Source organism: Anomaloglossus baeobatrachus, chromosome 2, assembly GCF_048569485.1.
Source record: "Anomaloglossus baeobatrachus isolate aAnoBae1 chromosome 2, aAnoBae1.hap1, whole genome shotgun sequence".
NCBI lineage: Eukaryota > Metazoa > Chordata > Amphibia > Anura > Aromobatidae > Anomaloglossus > Anomaloglossus baeobatrachus.
In genome coordinates this window covers 324,895,197-324,905,586 of record NC_134354.1, presented here as the reverse complement: position 1 = coordinate 324,905,586, position 10,390 = coordinate 324,895,197, and the positions used below count along the sequence as shown (strand labels likewise).

Below are 10,390 nucleotides of genomic sequence, written 5' to 3'. Positions count from 1 at the left end.
AGTTATTATGATAAGCTTGTCTGAAGAGATGTGTTTTTAATGTACGCTTAAAAACTTGGGGGCTGGATATAAGTTGCATTCTTTGGGGTAGTGCATTCCAGAAAACTGGCGCGGCACGAGAAAAGTCTTGGAGACGGAGGTGTGAGGCTCGTATTATGGAGGATGTTAGTCTAAGATCATTTGCGGAACGAAGGGGGCAGGTAGGATGATAGACAGAGATGAGGGATGAGATATATGGTGGTGCAGAGCTGTGGAGAGCTTTGTGGGTGAGGAATATGAGTTTGTATTGTGAGGCATCCAAAGCAGATTTTCATAACTTTCTTTTAGATGACATGAGTGAGCAATAGGGATTGATGGTTTCATCTTTCCATTCTGAAGCAACTTTGCTTTCTCTGGGATGAGTCAATAAACAATCGCCAATCTGCAACTAAATACTCTTGATTCAGTTCTTCAAAGAGTCCATTCACATTGTTACAGTACACCATTGATCCATCAACTGAAAAATGGTGTTAAATTGTTAAATCTGTTTTGGTAATAACACACTTTGACATCATCATGAAGAAGATTCTTCTGTTTAAACCTAGATGCAAGAAGTTCACCTTTATCTTTTGTAAATGAAAGGTCTCTGATGAGATCATTTACTTTATGTTGAGTAAAGCATTCTGGCTGCTCAGCTGCTCCAACATACCTATCTTGACTTGAGATTTCCATGTCTTCACCAGTAGCTTCAGCTCCATAGTCTTTATATTCTACTTAATTTTCATCCAATCCAGACAACAGTGGTACAGGAACTGCAAGGTACCATCATGTGGAACTGGCCTAATGGCAGATTCAAGTTCAGGGTAATTAATCTTATGTTTGTTCTTTGTAGAAAAGCCCTTCAGTTTGACAAAACAAAAATTGCAGTCATCACTATGATTTTTGGGTTCTCTCCAAATCATGGGAACAGCAAATTATATAGCCGCTCTCCTCACATTCAACCACTCACAAAGACCATTTGAACAGCTTGAGCAAATCGCATGAGGGGCCCAGCATACACTGAAAATGCAGAAATAACATAATAATAAGAAAAATACTTCTATCTCAGAAACTTTGTGATAGAGCAAAACTAAGCTTATTTTTAGAATCAGCACATCAAACTCCATAAAACAGACATATTACGTTTGCTGATGATTTTTTTTTTGTCTTGACCGGTGTCATCGTTATTAGGTTTAAATAATTCTCATGTACAGCACCATAGAATCAATGGTGCTCTATAAAGAAATAACAGTAATAATAATACAGATCAACTTCGGCCTATACTGAATGGACAATATTTTCAATGGCAGCTTATTTGAATAGGTATATTAGAAACAATTGTCTGGCACAAAGAATCTGAATGTATTAAGTTGTTTGTCTAAAATAATGTAGAAACCTGAAACCCAAAAGTCAAGATTATTCACCTTGATAGGAGGGATTGTGAAGACCTTTTGGGATTTATTTAGCCCAGTATTAAGCATTTTCCAGGACAAGGACTTGTGAAGAATACTAAAGCTGTATACTTTTTACAATTGAGCTGTATTTTATGTATACACGGATTTCATTTGTTTAACCTTTCCCTTTGCCGGTCAATAAAACAGATGCCTGATAGAATGAGGTGAAAACACACATATGTTTCAGGTTTCTATAAGCATCTAATGTACTTTGAATGTTTATCTATTGCACGACAATGATATGTTTATAATTAATTATTGATTACTGTATATCCTACATTGTTACTCATTATACTCACTCACTGATGATCGTGAGACTGCTGGCATTAAACTGAATGGTTAAAGTTTGTTAGGATGACAACCTTCCTTCCCTCCGATCAGCTTGGCACTTGGAATGCCTTATAAATATTGTGCTACTTGCACAGTTTTTTGCTTCACAATTCGGTAAAGCTTGGATGTAAAGATAGAGGTAATGCTCAAATTATTGGTATTTTTGTCACAATTTTGGTCAGTATTTTGAATTTGTGTTTGTAAGCCAAAATTAAGAATTGGTTAAAAACACGTAAAACAATCCAATCTTCCTGTGAGAAGTTTGAAGTATTCTTAGGATAGGTCATCAGTATCAAATTCCTAGAAAGCTGTTAAATGTTATTATTGTAATTGTCCTCTCCATAAGTAAAGAGTGATGCAATATTAATTTACATGGAATTTCTTACCTCTACCGTCCAACAGCAGCTGCCGTCAGCGCAGGAGACATGCCTGTGTTTTGGAATTGCACCCCACTTCTCTGCAGATGTGCTGACTATATTATTTCATATTAAATGTTTCCACACTTAGTTACATAGGTTTAAAAAAAATAGGGTGGGAACTCCGGCACACCGTAACCCCCAAAAAAAGAATAGAGAAAAAGGTTTGGAAGAGTTTTTTATTGATCGAAAACAAAAAATGGTCACAAATGCAGCATGAACTCGTCCAAAATTGTCGACGTTTCGACCGATGGGCCTTCGTCAGACCGGACTTTTATCTGCGCATAAATAATACAATAATCAATACAGTTCAAAAGATATTAGATACATAATACATACATATACATTATAATAAAGGGAATAATTGTACAACATATGAAACAGGTCCAAGGATAATAACACCAAGCAAAAAATGAAATTTGAGATATTTCAATGGAGAAAATATAGATCACATAGTTCATCGACTGGTGTGTACAATAAACCAGGGACTTAATGAGGAGGGGAAAGATTTATGGAAAAAATTCTACGTGTACCAAGTGAAATTGGTGTAGTATCGGCTGCCCAACACTGGAAAGAGAAGAGAAAAAAAGAGGAAAAAAGGAAAGCTAAAATTAGAAAGAAAAATAAGAGGAAAAGAAAGAGAAGAAAAAGGGAGGGATTGAGGGAGGTAGAAGAAGGAGGAGGAGAAAAAAGGAAAGATAGGGGAAGAGACGAGATGGGATAAGTAAGAGATAATATTGAAGCATAAACATAGGTGAAAAGAAAGAAGTAAGTTCATATGACTCTTACCAATAAATGACCTTTGTGGTTAAAATTTGTCTTTGAGATGATAGGAGTACAATTCCCAGTAAGATCCTAATCATAATTGAAAGAGAACACATTGGGGTTTAACGTATAGTCTATTGTAAGACAATTATGAAGAATAAACAAAAAGCCAGCACTAAATGTGCACTTCAGCACTAAAAATTCCAAACTGTACTTATTATAAAAAATTTGAGATTTTTGCAAAAAAAATTGCAATTTCTTGAGCTACCCCGCCACGTCACGGCAAATCTCATTTGGGGCAGTCCTACAATAAAATATTTTTATAAAATGTGCCATACGGCCTCACATATGAATAGTAGAACTGCTCTTAGCAGCACTCACCTGGTCTATTTCAATCCCGTACCCATGACTGAGTCATGGCTGTGGGTGGGACAGGTTCAAGCAAATGCTGCATGAAGTAAATAGCCTGTGGACAGGGCCTGATGACTGAATGTGAACAGTCACCAACCGCCAAAATCTAGACAGGTGGAATACATCCCAAATTGGGGTGCATAGCAAGGTGGGGGTCAGCCACCGACCAATTCAATGAAGAAAAAAACAAAAAGCCAGCACTAAATGTGCACTTCAGCACTAAAAATTCCAAACTGTACTTATTATAAAAATTTTGAGATTTTTGGCTAAAAATTGCAATGTAAATATGGGTACGGGATTGAAATAGACCAGGTGAGTGCTGCTAAGAGCAGTTCTACTATTCATATGTGAGGCCGTATGGCACATTTTATAAAAATATTTTAGTGTAGGACTGCCCCAAATGAGATTTGCCGTGACGTGGCGGAGTAGCTCAGGAAATTGCAATTTTTTGCCAAAAATCTCAAAATTTGTATAATAAGTACAGTTTGGAATTTTTAGTGCTGAAGTGCACATTTAGTGCTGGCTTTTTGTTTTTTTCTTTATTGTAAGACTATTATGTATAAAGGACTAAACGAGAAATACTATGGGACAAAGGGGAATAAAAGGGGGGGAGAGGGGAGAGAGAGAGAAGGAATGATGGAGAGGGTGTAACGCCTGCCTGGATCCACAGACTCAGATGGGCTGTAATGGGGAGGCTAGAGGGAAGCCACTCACCAAGCAGGACCCCCAGAACCCTGAAACCCTCTAACCCCTATCCAGGGATTTGGAATTACACAGGGCCCTGGTGATCACTACCTGTGGATGGATGCAGTCCGATGAGAGTAGTAGTCAGGCAGGGTCAAACCAGGAATTGCGGAACAGGGACAGAATCGGCAGGCAATGACGTAGTCAGCAAACGTAGCAGAGGTCAAATCCGGACGGGGCAGCGAGGTACAAAAACAGTAGGCAGGAGGGTAGTCAGAAAACACGCAGAAGTCAGCACACAGGAATAACCAAACAGAATAGGACAGGAGCCAGGAAAATCAGAACTATCTCTGGCAGTGGTCATGTGACAGGAGGGGGAATAAGAAGTGTGTGGTGTCTTCCCATTGGCTGTAGCTGAACGCTGGCAACTTCAGCTGGAAGACACATGCCACCCACAGTCAGCCAGTGGTACTGCAGATCCAAAGATAACCCAGCCCAGTGGATGATCGGAGCCTGCACCCACCGGTGCTGCTGGCATCGACTCCTCTCCCATTACCAGCACCATCCACGGCAGGAACACGTCGTCGCCTGGCGATCGAAGCAGAAGTCGCTGGAGCAGACTCCGGTGGTGACGTAACCATACCCCCCCCCTCCACGAGGGGCCTCCGTACCCTCAAAACCCGGCCTCCCAGGAAATTGGAGGTGAAACTGCCGGACCAGACCTTTAGCATGAATATTGCTCGCAGGGACCCATGACCTCTCCTCAGGGCCGTAACCCCCTCCAATGCACCAAATACTGTACCGCCCCTCTGACAATACGGGAATCAAGTATTCTCTGTACCTCATACACCAAGTTACCTTCAACCAAAACAGGAGGAGGGCGGGCACTGACCGGGTCAACGGGGACACGATATAACTGGAGGAGGGACTTATGGAACACATTCGAAATCTTAAAGGATGGGGGGAGTTGCAGGCAGAAAGCTGTGGGATTAATTACCTCGATTATCTCGTAAGGTCCAATAAATCTCGGACCCAGCTTAGCAGAAGGGACCTTGAGTTTAATATTCCGTGTTGATAACTATACCTTGTCCCCAACTCCAAGGCAGGGTTAGCAGAGGAGGCTTGACCAACCTTTGCCTTCTTCAGGTTCTCTTTCACCTCAGACCAGATAGCCTTCAATTTGTCCACAGTTGATTCAGCCTCAGAAGTATCCACCACAGCGGAAGAAAAAGAACCAAAACGTGGATGCAACTCTACATTGCAGAAAAAGGGGGTAGTCTTGATGGATTCCTGATACTGATTATTGATAGCGAACTCAGCTAGCGGCAGATATTCCACCCAGTCAGACTGATGGTCAGACACATAACACTGGAGATATTGTTCAAGGGTTTGATTGGAACGTTCGGTCTGACCATTGGTCTCTAGGTGTTAGGCAGATGAAAAAGATAGCTCTATATTGATCTTTTTACAAAACGCCCTCCAGAATTTCGAGATGAACTGTGTTCCTCGGTCAGAAACAATATTTACCGGAACCCCGTGTAACCGCACAATATGCCAAATAAACAACATGCTAAGGGTTTCAGAATTGGGTAATCCGGACAGAGGAACAAAATAACACTGTTTGCTGAATCTATCCACTACTACCCAGATACAGGTCTTCCCTTCTGAGGGTGGAAGATCAGTGATGAAGTCCATGGAGAGATGTGTCCAAGGGCTTACTGGAGTAGGTAGGGACTGGAGAAATCCGGCAGGGCGGGTACGGGGTGCCTTGGCTCGAGCACAAGTTTCACAAGCCAGTACATATTCCTTACAATCTTTCGCTACGGTTGTCCACCGAAAATTCCTGGTTACTAATCGGAGGGTATTGCCAATACCAGGGTGACCTGCCAGCACAGAATTGTGGGATTCCTGGAGTACCCGTAGGCGAAGTGAGGGGGCAACAAACAGTTTATGGACAGGAGTGGTTTCAGGAGCTTGGTCTTGGGTATTATGAACCTCTTCTATCAAATCTAAGGAAACAGATGACATAATAATGCCTTTAGCTAAAATATGCACTGGTTCAGAGTTTTCAGACTGAGAGGGACAGAAGCTATGGGAAAGTGCATCAGCTTTTGTGTTCTTGGTACCGGGCCAGAATGTTACCACAAAATCAAATCTGGAAAAGAACAATGCCCACCTAGCTTGCCTAGGATTGAGTCTCTTAGCAGATTCCAGATAAGTGAGGTTCTTATGGTCTGTGATGACTGTGACCTTATGTTTGGCGCCTTCGAGGAAGTGGCGTCATTCCTCGAAGGCCCATTTAATTGCCAACAGCTCACGATTACAATGTCATAATTTCTCTCTGTGGGAGAAAACTTGCGGGAAAAGAAGGCACAAGGACGAAGCTGAGTGAGAGACGGAGTACCTTGTGATAGCACCGCTCCCACTCCAACCTCGGATGCATCAACTTCCACAATAAACGGACACATAAGGTCAGGCTGAACCAGAATCGGGTCTGAGGAGCCTCTGGCTTCCAATTAACCACATCAGCCCCCTTTTTAGTCAAATCGGTGAGGGGTTTGGCAATTTTGGAAAAATCTCTAATAAATTTGCGGTAATAATTAGCAAACCCAAGGAAACGTTGCAAAGCTTTCAGAGACTTGGGTTGTACCCACTCCTTAATCGGTTGAAGCTTAGAGGGATCTGTGCGGAAGCCTTCTGCAGACAATATATAACCCAGGAAATTAACCTCTGCCTCAAAAAAAACACATTTCTCATATTTAGCAAATAGGGAGTTCTCCCTGAGTCTCTGGAGTACAGGGCGTACATGTTGGACATGTGATGTAGCATCAGGAGAATAAATCAGGATGTCATCCAGATAGACCACCACATATTGACCACAAATATCTCTGAAAATGTCATTAACAAAGTTCTGAAACACAGCAGGCGCATTACTTAATCCAAAAGGCATTACCAGGTACTCATAGTGTCCCTCTGGAGTATTAAATGCTGTTTTCCACTCATCTCCTTCTCTGATGCGGATTAGGTTATATGCTCCCCTAAGATCCAGCTTGGTGAACCACTGGGCTCCTATGAGCTGGTTAAACAGATCGGGGATGAGTGGCAGAGGGTACTGATTCTTTACAGTAATAGCATTAAGTTCACGGTAGTCAATACAAGGTCTGAAGCCATCATCTTTTTTATCAACGAAAAAGAATCCAGCGCCGACTGGTGACCTGGATGGTCTGATAAACCCTCTCTGCAGACTGTCTGCTATATAATCTTTCATGGCCTGACGCTTCGGACCAGAAAGATTATACATTTTACCCTTGGGGAGTTGGGAATTGGGGACCAAATCTATGGGGCAGTCATAATCTCTGTGCGGAGGTAATTCTTCAGATTCAGATACAGAAAAGACATCAGCAAAATCACTGAATGCATGAGGTATGAAGATAGGTTCAGCTCTAGTCAGGTTCACAGATAAAGACATGCACGTCTCCTGACACTCAGGGCTCCAGCGCACAATCTCACCCTGGTGCCAGTCTATGACCGGGTTATGTTGCGCAGCCATGGCATGCCCAATACCACTGCTGACATCAGATTCTCAAGAACAAAAAATGACACAGATTCTACATGCAGAGCACCAACAAGCATGGAGATCTCTGGAGTTACAAAATTAACCACACCCTGCGTGAGAGGTGTACTATCGATAGCAGATATTGTAATAGGTACATTTAACCTTAGCAAAGTCAAACCGAGCTCTTTTGCTACAATAGTGTCTATAAAATTAGCAGCAGAGCCACAATCAACAAAAGCCTGCAGCCATACAGATTTTCCCTGGTGAGACAATGAGACAGGTATCATTAACCTCATACGGTCTGCAGGGAGTACCTGGGCACCTGAGTGGGTATCCTGGGGCCCGCTCAGGTGGTGCTGCTGCCTTGGAAAGGATTGCCTCTCTGATCCAGGCATTCCATGTTTGACTCCACAAAGTGATCTGCACCCTTGCAGTCGACAGGACTCTGGACACGATGAGGTAGGTGCTGTTAGGGCTTGAAACTGAGCAGACCTGAGATCCTGCACTTGCTGTGTAAGTCCATGTACAAGGCCAGAAAGGGTGTGCACCTGACTTAGCACAGCATGGAGGGAATCCATTTTTTTTTCCTTCTCTCCTTGTTAGATGGGCCAGAGATAATGTAACGGCTGCCTGGATCCACAGACTCAGATGGGCTGTAATGGGGAGGCTAGAGGGAAGCCACTCACCAAGCAGGACCCCCCAGAACCCTGAAACCCTTTAACCCCTATACAGGGATTTGGAATTACACAGGGCCCTGGTGATCACTACCTGTGGATGAATGCAGTCCGATGAGAGTAGTAGTCAGGCAGGGTCAAACCAGGAATTGCGGAACAGGGACAGAATCGGCACGCAATGATGTAGTCAGCAAACGTAGCACAGGTCAAAGCCGGATCGGGCAGTGAGGTACAAAAACAGTAGGCAGGAGGGTAGTCAGAAAACACGCAGAAGTCAGCACACAGGAATAACCAAACAGAATAGGACGTAACAGGAGCCAGGAAAATCAGAACTATCTCTGACAGTGGTCATGTGACAGGAGGGGGAATAAGAAGGGTGTGGTGTCTTCCCATTGGCTGTAGCTGAACGCTGGCAACTTCAGCTGGAAGACACATGCCACCCACAGTCAGCCAGCGGTACTGCAGATCCCAAGATAACCCAGCCTAGTGGATGATCGGAGCCTGCGCCCATCGGTGCTGCTGGCATCGACTTATCTCCCATCACCAGCACCATCCATGGCAGGAACACGGCGTCGCCTGGCGATCGGAGCAGACGTCGCTGGAGCAGACTCCGGTGGTGACGTAACAGAGGGGTGGAGGGAAAAGGGGAAAAAAAGGAAAATGGGGGTGGAAAAAGGGAAACAGGGGGCACAGATAAGAGAAATAGAGGATACTAGAGGCAGAAGAAGAGACACCAACGGAGATAAAGAAAAGAGGAAGAGAGGGAAAAAGAAGGAGAAAAGGAGGGGAGGGCGGGAAGAAGGGGGAAAAAGAAATAACGTTACCTGATTGGGTTATCATTTTCATTTTCCTACATTTCAACAAAGTTATCTCACTTCTGAATCCTGTATTTGAAGGTTACAAGGATAGCAAGAAAGTGACAACCATGTCAAAAATTAGGTTCTGTGGTATATAGGAGTAATGTGAATAATGGTATGGGACTAAACTGGAGGTCCACATAATGTGTTATATCACAGTGAACAAGGGAAGGAAGAAAGAATAAATGAATGTAAGTTTGTACCTGTAATTAGTTAGGGTTTGAGCCTGGGCTACCTAAAGGTATGATTTGAGTCAATAATTCAATGACGTTACTCATTGGATAGGATATATGGTGTACCGGCCGGGCCGGAAGCAGGCTCAACCTTCTGTGTACAAAAAAATTGTGTCAAACACATTGTTCTAATATTTAGATTATGCCAAAATACCTCCACGAGTGTCTCGCAATATGTGTCTGGTCGTACTCATATGTCAAACGCCATAGTACAGTTCTGACCATGAAAAAAGAAATAAGCAACATACCTATCAGGTTTTATTAATCAGCATAAGCGCTTGTTATGAAAAGCAAATCAAATGCAGAAATGGTCATTCACCCTTCCGGCAGAGCCGAGTATAAGTATGGACCTATGTAAAAAACGCACATCGTATGTGAATTATCTGCATAATAAGGGAAATTCAGAGAAGCAGTAACAAGAAGAGACAGAAAAGAGGCCGGTAGCCGAACTTACCAGAGAAAATTACGCCGTGTGCTTTGGGTGGGTGACTCCTATGAAGTGAGAGATAGCTCTGCAGGACGGCATTATGTATGTGACTATGAGCAATTGTCGTAGCGTCAATTCCGGTGGTTGACACGCGGAAGTAAGGTAGTGGAACGCACGCCACGCTGCCGTGATGCTTGGGACTCTGCCTCACTTCCGGTCTAGTGGAAAGGATGTCTCCAGTGAAGTGACGTAAGTGAAAACTAAATGGGGCGGTTCAAAGTGACGTACAATCCTATGGGAGGTACAGAGTGCTCGGGGTTGTCTGGTAGTTAACCCTTTAGTGATGTCGGGAGTTCAAGTCTGGCCAGTGGCTGCAGAAAATGCAGTACAGTGCTCGTGGTGAAACGTTCGCATTTCTGCAAGATAAGAGAGACTGTATTAGCTCCTAACATATGAGACAGTATGTAACATTTACAAAATTAACACTGAAAATAAAGGAAATACATAAAGAACCAATTATATTAAAGAAAATATATACAAATGGCATTGCAATAAATTAATCTAG

The 10,390-nt window shown here is 43.0% G+C and overlaps 1 long non-coding RNA gene across 1 annotated transcript; it reads right to left on the bottom strand.

The window, feature by feature from the left end:
* Window positions 1-2,998: 2,998 nt before the first annotated feature.
* Window positions 2,999-9,971, bottom strand: LOC142291407 (uncharacterized). The gene is made up of 3 exons (XR_012750478.1): window positions 9,853-9,971; window positions 9,647-9,748; window positions 2,999-3,073 (listed from the first exon to the last, which is right to left on the bottom strand). It is a non-coding gene; the product is annotated as an uncharacterized LOC142291407 (long non-coding RNA).
* Window positions 9,972-10,390: the final 419 nt, after the last annotated feature.